Source organism: Hypanus sabinus, chromosome 27 (genome assembly GCF_030144855.1).
Source record: "Hypanus sabinus isolate sHypSab1 chromosome 27, sHypSab1.hap1, whole genome shotgun sequence".
Lineage (NCBI taxonomy): Eukaryota > Metazoa > Chordata > Chondrichthyes > Myliobatiformes > Dasyatidae > Hypanus > Hypanus sabinus.
In genome coordinates, this window is record NC_082732.1 from 13,978,783 (window position 1) to 13,988,240 (window position 9,458).

At 43.3% G+C, this 9,458-nt stretch overlaps 1 long non-coding RNA gene across 1 annotated transcript; it reads left to right on the plus strand.

Annotated features, from left to right (window-relative positions):
• The first annotated feature begins 1,267 nt into the window (after positions 1–1,267).
• LOC132381991 (uncharacterized) lies at positions 1,268–3,578 on the plus strand. Its single transcript, XR_009508169.1, has 3 exons — positions 1,268–1,364; positions 2,178–2,240; positions 3,317–3,578. It is a non-coding gene; the product is annotated as an uncharacterized LOC132381991 (long non-coding RNA).
• Positions 3,579–9,458: the final 5,880 nt, after the last annotated feature.

Sequence of the window (9,458 nt, forward strand, 5' to 3'; positions counted from 1 at the left end):
TGGAATTCATTGCCACAGACCACTGTGGAGGCCAAGTCATTGAGTATGTTAACAGTGGAGGTTAATAGGTCCTTGATTAGGAAGGGTGTCAAAGTTTTCAAGATGAAGGCAGGAGAATGGGATTGAGAGGAAAATAAATCAGCCATGATCAAATGGCAGGCAGACTTGATGGGCTGAATAGTGTAACTCCGCTCCTATGTTTTATGTTTTATGGTCTTATAAACAAAATCACTTTGACTGTTGCTTTTTTCATCTAAATGTTAATATCACCAACGCATTAATAGAAATTTTGATTTCAGCATGATCCAGACAATTTTGAAAAATCGATTTGGTATCATCCCCAGAAAATGACAATCCAGAAGTTAAAAGTATATTTTCTTTGAGAAGTATTTCAGACAGATAAATATTAAGTACAAATTAAAATCTGGTCTCTGACATTTCATTTCCTGGGCACTCCACCTAAATCAATATTCATCTATACAGTCCACGGAAGTCAATGTTCAATCCATAATCTTTTCTGATTTAGTTAACTGTTCAGTGTCAAAGATTAATTTTCCCTTCCATACAAAACACTCAATCTTCCTATGCATCGTTTTTCTGCTTTACATCACCTGTGAGTGATGGTGTCAGCCTTACTCCTTGTGAATTATTTTCAATCACAAGGATGAAAATTCTTTTTTTGTCACCTGGTTTCTTTCCAGCATCAGGAAGTTAAGCATAGGGCACAGCAGTGGGTCACTCAGCTCAACCATGTCCCACTTACATCTCATCCCGTATTTATTCCTCACATGATCACTATGCCCTTCTTCCTCTTGTGTTTATGCCTCTGTGGAAGACATTCTTCTACCTTTCCAAAACATTTTAAATAAGGATGGATTTAAACAGTGGTCATTTACTAGTTTCAGAGATGTTGTATTTATTTTAAATATAGTATGTTATTTATGTATGTATAACAATTTTCTGATCATTTTGTGGTCCAGTCACAGTCTACTTTAATCTAACAAGTGTGGTCTTCACCTTAGACGTCTCATTGGGATAGGTCAAGAATAGATTACTTCTCCAGGAAATCTTAGTTGTTCCAACACTGGGAAATCAATGTGTGCTGTCTTTACGACAGTTATTTAGTTTATAATATTTTCGCTTAGTAATTCATTCAATAGTATTTTCTAGTTAGAATTAGAAGTGTTTAAAGTATATTCATTGCATGTAAAATACATCGGCATGCGATGACGTCACATCCGGTTTCGCCGCGTCTTGTGGGAAAACACCGGTTTGAAATTAGCGCGAGGGTGGGGGCTCACCACGAGGCACACCTGAGCAGAAGTTGTTTTGCAGGCATGAGAAATCACAGTGAGAGCAACGCTGTAAGTTAATAGATAATCGATATATTGAACTAAGATGTTACTGCCGATCCTGTTAGAAGTAACGACGGTAGATAATGTTTATGCTTTCGTTAGTTAAAGAGTCGCGGATAGTTTGCATGGAAGTGTATTTAAAGTAGTCAATGGAGCAGGTAAACTCTCCCTGTATACTGCACCTTAGTGTAATGTAGTTATAGTCACCTTTGCAAGTATTTACACTTGAAATGTGATATTAAGGAAGGAACAAATACTGTATCAATCTTGTATTGTTTTATCAACAGTTTTCACCATATGTTAATGTGAAGAGTGAACAGTAAATGGTTAATCTTACTGCGATCTGGTTTTCATTGGCTGTGGTTTATCTCGACGTTAAATTCGGCGTTCCTTACACGCGAAGGAGAACGTTACACAATGAATGGCCCCCACTATATGTGTGCAAATAAGTTTAGTTCCCATTGTTCAAGGAGTAAATTGAGCCACATGCTGCTCATATGAGTGTAGCCCACTTTATATTATTTTCTCCTTCTTACCCAACCCCTGACAACTGCTGGAAAACCAACACTACAGAAAGCCAAACAAAGTAACTGAGACAACTCAGTATACAAGGTGTTACACATTCCCATTTTGTCAAAAACCTTCTTATGGGAAATGAACGAAGGTCAAAATAATGAAGATCTTGAAAATCTGAAACCCAGCTCTAAAATTCCGGAAACATTGTGGAAATCTGTAGAAAGAGAAAAAGAGTTTATGCTTCAGGTTGGACACCCTTCAACAGAACGGCATTAGACGGATTAAAATTATAATTTTAAATTGCAGGCAAAGAAGCAGGAGGGATGGATAGCACAATGTTGATGATAGGGCAAGGCCAGGACAAATCAGGTAAGTAGGCTTCTTTGTGCTACGTGCTTCCAAAAGCAAGACTGCAGGGCATGACCAGTGCTACAAGCTTTACAAAGGAGAGAGAAGTACTGAGTCAGTATCACAGATGGATGACTTATAGCAGAAGTGGCCAGTTCTGATACAGAGAAAGCAAGATACATAAAGTTGAAAAATTTGATATTGAGGCTGGAAAGCTGCATATATTTAGTTGGAAGATGAGATGTTGTTCCTCAAACTTGTGTTGAGTTTCATTTCAAATTCGTGCACTGATGCACTTAGGAAGTAATGTTATATGTGCTGTCATAATAATGTCTTTTCACCAACAATATATTAGATAGGGTTGGTATCTTTGAAACACAAGATGATGAAGGCACTAAAGGAGACACTTATTAAGCCTATAATGCCTGGGCAAGCTATCAAAAAGAACAATCCATTCGATCTTTTTCCCAAAGCCTTTTAAATTGTAATTTTTTACACATGAATCCATGCTCTCCAGTTTAAAACTGTTCTAGATTCAGATCCCATTGTGTTTTCGGCTCAGGAATTTCAGGATCTTGCTCTGTCTGGAATGGTTCTAGAAATTTTGCACCAAGCATAAAACTGAGTGAAGGAAGGTAATTACTAGAACTCCAGCAGCTTTGTTTAATAAACATTTTGCTTTTCAGTTAAAGTGTTATTCAAGCATAAGTTTTACCTATGTTGCACTGAATTACAGTAATCAGAGTTTTAATACAAGCTGTGATGATCAGAAGCCACACACGGACTCAGAGCTGATAGTTCTGTCCTGAAAGAAGACAAAGAAGAAAGGCAGCAAATGATGCAATAAATCAAACCAAGATGAATGAATTGCTGGTGGTGACTTCCTCTTCAAAGATTTATCCTATTGTCTCAGAATAGGATTAATGAATATATTTTAATGAACGATAACTAGTGGGAGTGAAACGTGAAAGATAAAAAATTATGTGCTTGCCATTTGAAACACCTTCATGGGATATGAGAAATGATGGTAAGGCTAGTATTTTTTGCATATCCTTACTTGGCCTTGAGAAGGTAATGATTCGCCACTTTCTTGACAGCTGAATGTCTTACTGGGCTATTTCAAACTCCAGATGAAGGGTTTTGACCCATGATGTCAACTGACTACTTCCCTCCAAAGATGCTGCCTGATGTACTGAGTTCCGTGTTGCTGAAAGGCAAACACATCGTTTTGGATCTGGTCACAAACTAAAAATGGGTATGGATCAAGCATACCTTTCCCTAAAGGTTTGTGTGAATGCCAAGAATTAAATTAATCACTGAACACAACAATAACCATGTGTGCGGTGAAAATCTGTAAGAATTTTTCTGAAATTGGAAACAAATAGCAATACTCTCATCTATTTCATTAAAAATATTCAAAGTAAAGAGCATTGTGCAAATAGAATGTGTTACAATTTAAATTTGAAATAGTTTAGTGAAAATAAAGAGGGACAACAGCTATCAATTGTCAAATACCATCACTACATAAGTGCAGTACCTCAAACCACAGCTATTTCTGTGGGAACAGCTATGCAAATTGATTTAAGAACACAGGTCAGAAACTCAACAAAAAGGTGCAGCATTGGACATTCAGAGGTTTACAAACTACCAATCTACTCTGTGCATCAGTGACAAGGACGCCTCGCTCCCTGACAGGCTGAATGTCTTTCATGCCTGGTTTGATGCATAGAACAAAATGCTTGCGAGCAAGGCACTCTCCATACCCGCCCCCCCCCCCCCCCCCCCCCCCACTCCAGGTGAGCAGACACTCCGTCTGGCTGGAGCTGAAGTGAGGAAGATCCTGGCCAGGGTTAACCCATGCAAAGCTGTGAGGCCTGATAACATACCAGGTTGGGTTCTGAAAGGCTGTGTAGCCGAGCTAACTGTGGTGTTGACATATATATACAACATCTCCCTGGAACAGTCCATTGTCCTCTCCGTTTTCAAGGCAGCAACCATCATTCCTGTGCTAAAGAAGGTGATAGTAACCTGCTTAAATGACTACCTTCCAGTGAAATTAACATCAAACCTTATGAAATGCTTTGAGTGGCTCATCATGGAGCACATTAAAGCCTTTCTCCTGGCTGCATTGGATCATTTCCAATTCACTTGTTGCTCAAATTGATCCACTGACCACGTCATAACCTTTGCCCTCCACTCTGTTCTGTTCCACTTGGAAAATGGGGTCTCACATGCCAGTTGCGGTTTAGAGACATCAGTTCAGCATTTAACACCATCATACCCCAGAAACTGGAGGGGAAACTGACCCCATTGGGTCTCAATGCCTCCCTCTGCAGCTGGATCCTGGAATTCTTCAACAGAAAGGCCACAGTCAGTCCATGAGGGGAGCAATACCTCTAGTCCCATTATGCAGAGCACTTGCACTCCCCAAGGCTGTGTGCTCAGCCCGCTGCTGTTCACACTGCTGATGCATGACTGTGTCACAGGATTCAGCTCAAACTTTATCATCAAGTTTGCGGATGACACTACAGTGGTTGGCCTCATCAACACGATGCAGCTCGATGATCTTCGCATGGTCAGGAAGAGCGAGGACGTGATAGAAAGGAGTTATAGGCAGGTGGTCACACGGGCCACGGGAGACAGACAAGTGGGTCACAGTCAGGAGGGGGAAAGGGAAGAGTCAGGTACTGGAGAGTACCCCTGTGGCTGTACCCCTTGACAATAAGTACTCCTAACAACACACACAAAATGCTGGTGGAACACAGCAGGCCAGGCAGCAACTATAAGGAGAAGCACTGTCGACGTTTTGGGCCAAGACCCTTCGTCAGGACTAACTGAAAGGAAAGATAGTAAGAGATTTGAAAGTAGCGGGGGGAGGGGGAAATGCGAAATGATAGGAGAAGACCAGAGGGGGTGGGATGAAGCTAAGAGCTGGAAAGGTGATTGGCGAAAGTGATACAGAGCTGGAGAAGGGAAAGGATCATGGGAATGCAGGCCTCAGGAGGGGGGGGGGCGAAAGCACCAGAGGGGGATGGAGAACAGGCAAACTACTAAATATGTCAGGGATGGGGTAAGAAGGGGAGGAGGGGCATTAACAGAAGTTAGAGAAGTCAATGTTCATGCCATCAGGTTGGAGGCTACCCAGCCGGTATATAAGGTGTTGTTCCTCCAACCTGAGTTTGGATTCATTTTGACAGTAAAGGAGGCCATGGATAGACATATCAGAATGGGAGTGGGATGTGGAATTAAAATGTGTGGCCACTGGGAGATCCTGCCTTTTCTGGCAGACCAAGTGTAGGTGTTCAGCGAAATGGTCTCCCAGTCTGTGTTGGGTCTCACCAATATATAAAAGACCACACCGGGAGCACTGGACGCAGTATACCCTTTCCCTCCCCCCCTTTCTGCTTTCCGCAGGGATCACTCCCTATGCGACTCCCTTGTCCACTTGTCCCCCCCCCATCCCTTCCCACCGATCTCCCTTCTGGCACTTATCCTTGTAAGCAGAACAAGTGCTACACCTGCCCTTACACTTCCTCCCTCAGCACCATTCAGGGCCCCAGACAGTCCTTCCAGGTGAGGCAACACTTCACCCGTGAGTCGGCTTGTCGAAACGTCGAAAGTGCTTCTCCTTATAGATGCTGCCTGGCCTGCTGTGTTCCACCAGCATTTTGTGTGTGTTGTTTGAATTTGCAGCATCTGCAGATTTCCTTGTGTTTGCTCAATAAGTACTCCTGCTTGAGTACTGTTGAGGGGGGGACAGCCTACCTGTGGAAAGCAACAGAGGCCATGCCTCTGGCACAGAGTCTGGCCCTGTGGCTCAGAAGGGTAGGAAAAGGAAGAGGAAGGCAGTAGAGATAGGGGACTCTATATTTAGGGGGTCAGAGAGGCAATTCTGTGATGCAGGAAAGAAATTCAGATGGTAGTTTGCCTCCCAGGTGCCAGGGTCCGGGATGTTTCAGATCGCGTCCAAGATATCCTGCGGTGGGAGGGAGAACAGCCAGAGGTTGTGGTACATAATATGACATAGGTAGGAAAAGGGAAGAGGTCCTGAAAAAGTCTACAGGGAGTCAGGGAGGAAGCTGAGAAGCAGGGCCGCCAAGGAAGTAATCTCGGGATTACTGCCCGTGCCATGCAACAGTGAGTATAGGAATAGAATGAGGTGGAGGATAAATGAGTGGCTGAGGGATTGGAGTAGGGGGCAGGGATTCAGATATCTGGGTCATTGGGACCTCTTTTGGGGCAGGTGTGACCTGTACAAAAAGGATGGGTTGCACTTGAATCCCAGGGGGACAAATACCCTGGCAGGAAGGCTTGCTAAGGCTATTGGGGAGAGTTTAAACTAGATTTTTTGGGGGGTGGGAACCAAACTGAAGCGACTGGGGAAGAGAAAGTTGGCTCACAAATAGAGACAGCTTGTAGACAGTACGAGAGGGAGAATAGGCAGGTGATAGGAAGGGATGCACTCAGACCGAAAGCTTGAGATGAGTCTATTTTAACGCAACGAGTGTTGTGAACAAAATAGATGAGCTTAGAGCATGGATCAGTACTTGGAGCTATGATGTGGTGGCCATTACAGAGACTTGGATGGCTCAGGGACAGGAATGGTTACTTTAAGTGCTGGGTTTTAGATGTTTCAGAAAGGACAGGGAAGGAGGCAAAAGAGGTGGGGGAGTTTGTTAGGTGTGTGCAGGAAGGTTATTTGTAGATAAGCCTACAAGAGGAGAGGCTGTACTTGATTTGGTATTGGGAAATGAACCTGGTCAGTTGTCAAGATCTCTCAGTGGGAGAGCATTTTGGAGATGGTGATCATAATTCTATCTCCTTTACAAAAGCATTGGAGAGAGATAGAAACAGACAAGTTAGAAAAGTGTTTTATTGGAGCAAGGGGAGTTATGAGGCTATCGGGCAGGAAATTGGAAGCTTAAGTTGGAAACAGATGTTCTCAGGGAAAAGTACAGAAGAAATGTGGCAAATGTTCAGGAGGTAGTTGTGTGGAGTTCTGCATAGATACATTCCAATGAGACAGGGAAGTTATGGTAGGGTACACGAACCATGGTGTATGAAGGCTGTAATAAATCTAGTCAAGAAGAAAAGAAAAGCTTACAAAAGGTTCAGAGAGCTAGGTAATGTTAGAGATCTAGGAGATTATAAGGCTGATAGGAAGGAGCTTAAGAAGGGAATTAGGAGTGCCAGAAGGGGCCATGAGAAGGCCTTGGTGAGCAGGATAAAGGAAAACCCCAAGGCATTCTACGTATGTGAAGAGCGATAGGATAAGACGTGAAAGAATGGGACCTATCAAGTGTGAGAGTGGGAAAGTGAGTATGGAACTGGAGGAAATAGCAGAGGTACTTAATGAATACTTCACCTCAGTATTCACTGTGGGAAAGGGTCTTGGTGAAGTGCTGACTTGCAGCAGACTGAAAAGCTTGAGCATATAGATATTAAGAAAGAAGATGTGCTGAAGCTTCTGGAAAGCATCGAGTTGGATAAGTCACTGGGACCGGATGAGATGTACCCCAGGCTACAATGGGAAGTAAGGGAGGAGATTGCTGAGCCTCTGGCAATGATCTTTGCCTTTGCATCATCAATGGGGATGCGAGAGTTTCTGGATGATTGGAGGGTTGTGGATGTTGTTCCTTTATTCGAGAAAGGGAGTAGAGATAGCCAGGAAATTATAGACCAGTGAGTCTTATCTTGGTAAGTTGATGGAGAAGATCCTGAGAGCATGATTTATGAACATTTGGAGAGGTATAATATAATTAGGAATAGTCAGCATGGCTTTGTCAAGGGCAGGTTGTGCCTTACGAGTCTGATTGAATTTTTTGAGAATGTGACTAAACACATTGATGAAGGAAGAGCAGTAGATGTAGTGTATATGGATTTCAGCAAGGGATTTGATAAGGTACCCCATGCAAGGCTTATTGAGAAAGTAAGGAGGCATGGGATCCAAGGGGACATTGCTTTGTGGATCCAGAAATGGCATGCCCACAGAAGGCAAAGAGTGGTTGTAGCCGGGCCATATTCTGCATGGAGGTCAGTGACCAGTAGAGTGTCTCAGGGATCTGCTCTGAGATCCTTACTCTTCGTGATTTTTATAAATCACCTAGATGAGGAAGTGGAGGGATGGGTTAGTAAGTTCGCTGATGACACAAAGGTTAGAGGTGTTCTGGATAGTGTGGAGGGCTGTCAGAGGTTACAGCGGGATATTAATAGGATGTAAAACTGGGCTGAGAAGTGACAGATGGAGTTCAACCCAGATTAGTGTGAAGTGATTCATTTTGGTAGGTCAAATATGATGGCAGAATATAGTATTAATGATAGGACTCTTGGCAGTGTGGAGGATCAGAGGGATCTTGGGGTCCATGTCTATAGGACACTCAAAGTTGCTGTACAGGTTGACTCTGTGGTTAAGAAGGCATACAGTATATTGGCCTTCATCAATCTTGGAATTGAATTTAGGAGCCAAGAGGTAATGTTGCAGCTATATAGGACCCTGGTCAGACCCCACCTAGAGTACTGTGCTCAGTTCTGGTCGCCTTACTACAGGAAGGATGTGGAAGCCATAGAAAGGGTGCAGAGTAGATTTACAAGGATGTTACCTGGAATGGGAAGCATGCCTTATGAGAATTGGTTGAGTGAGCTCGGCCTTTTCTCCTTGGAGCGACAGAGGATAAGAGGTGATCTGATAGAGGTGTACAAGATGATGAGAGGCATTGATCGTGTGGATAGTCAGAGGCTTTTTTCCAGGGCTGAAATGGTTTCCACAAGAGGACTCAGGTTTAAGGTGCTAGGGAGCAGGTACAGAGGAGATGTCAGGGGTAAGTTTTTTACTCAGAGAGTGGTGAGTGTGTGGAATGGAGGTGGATACGATAGGGTCTTTTAAGAGACTTTTGGATCGGTATGTGGAGCTTAGAAAAATAGAGGGCTATAGGTAAGTCTAGTAATTTCTAAGGTAGGGACATGTTCAGCACAACTTTGTGGGCTGAAGGGCCTGTATTGTGCTGTAAGTTTTCTATGTTTCTATGAGTCGGAGTACAGAGAGGAAATGGAGTGGCTGGTGGACTGGTGTGAGAAACTAAGCCGAAATCTGAAGACCAAGAAAATTATTGCGGACTTTAGGAAGGTGCAGAGGAACCACCCCCCTCTACACAAACATGGCTCCTCTATTGACAGAGTTAAGTGCACCAAGGTCTAGGGAGTTCACATCATGGATGACACCAGCTGGTCCCTCAATATTAC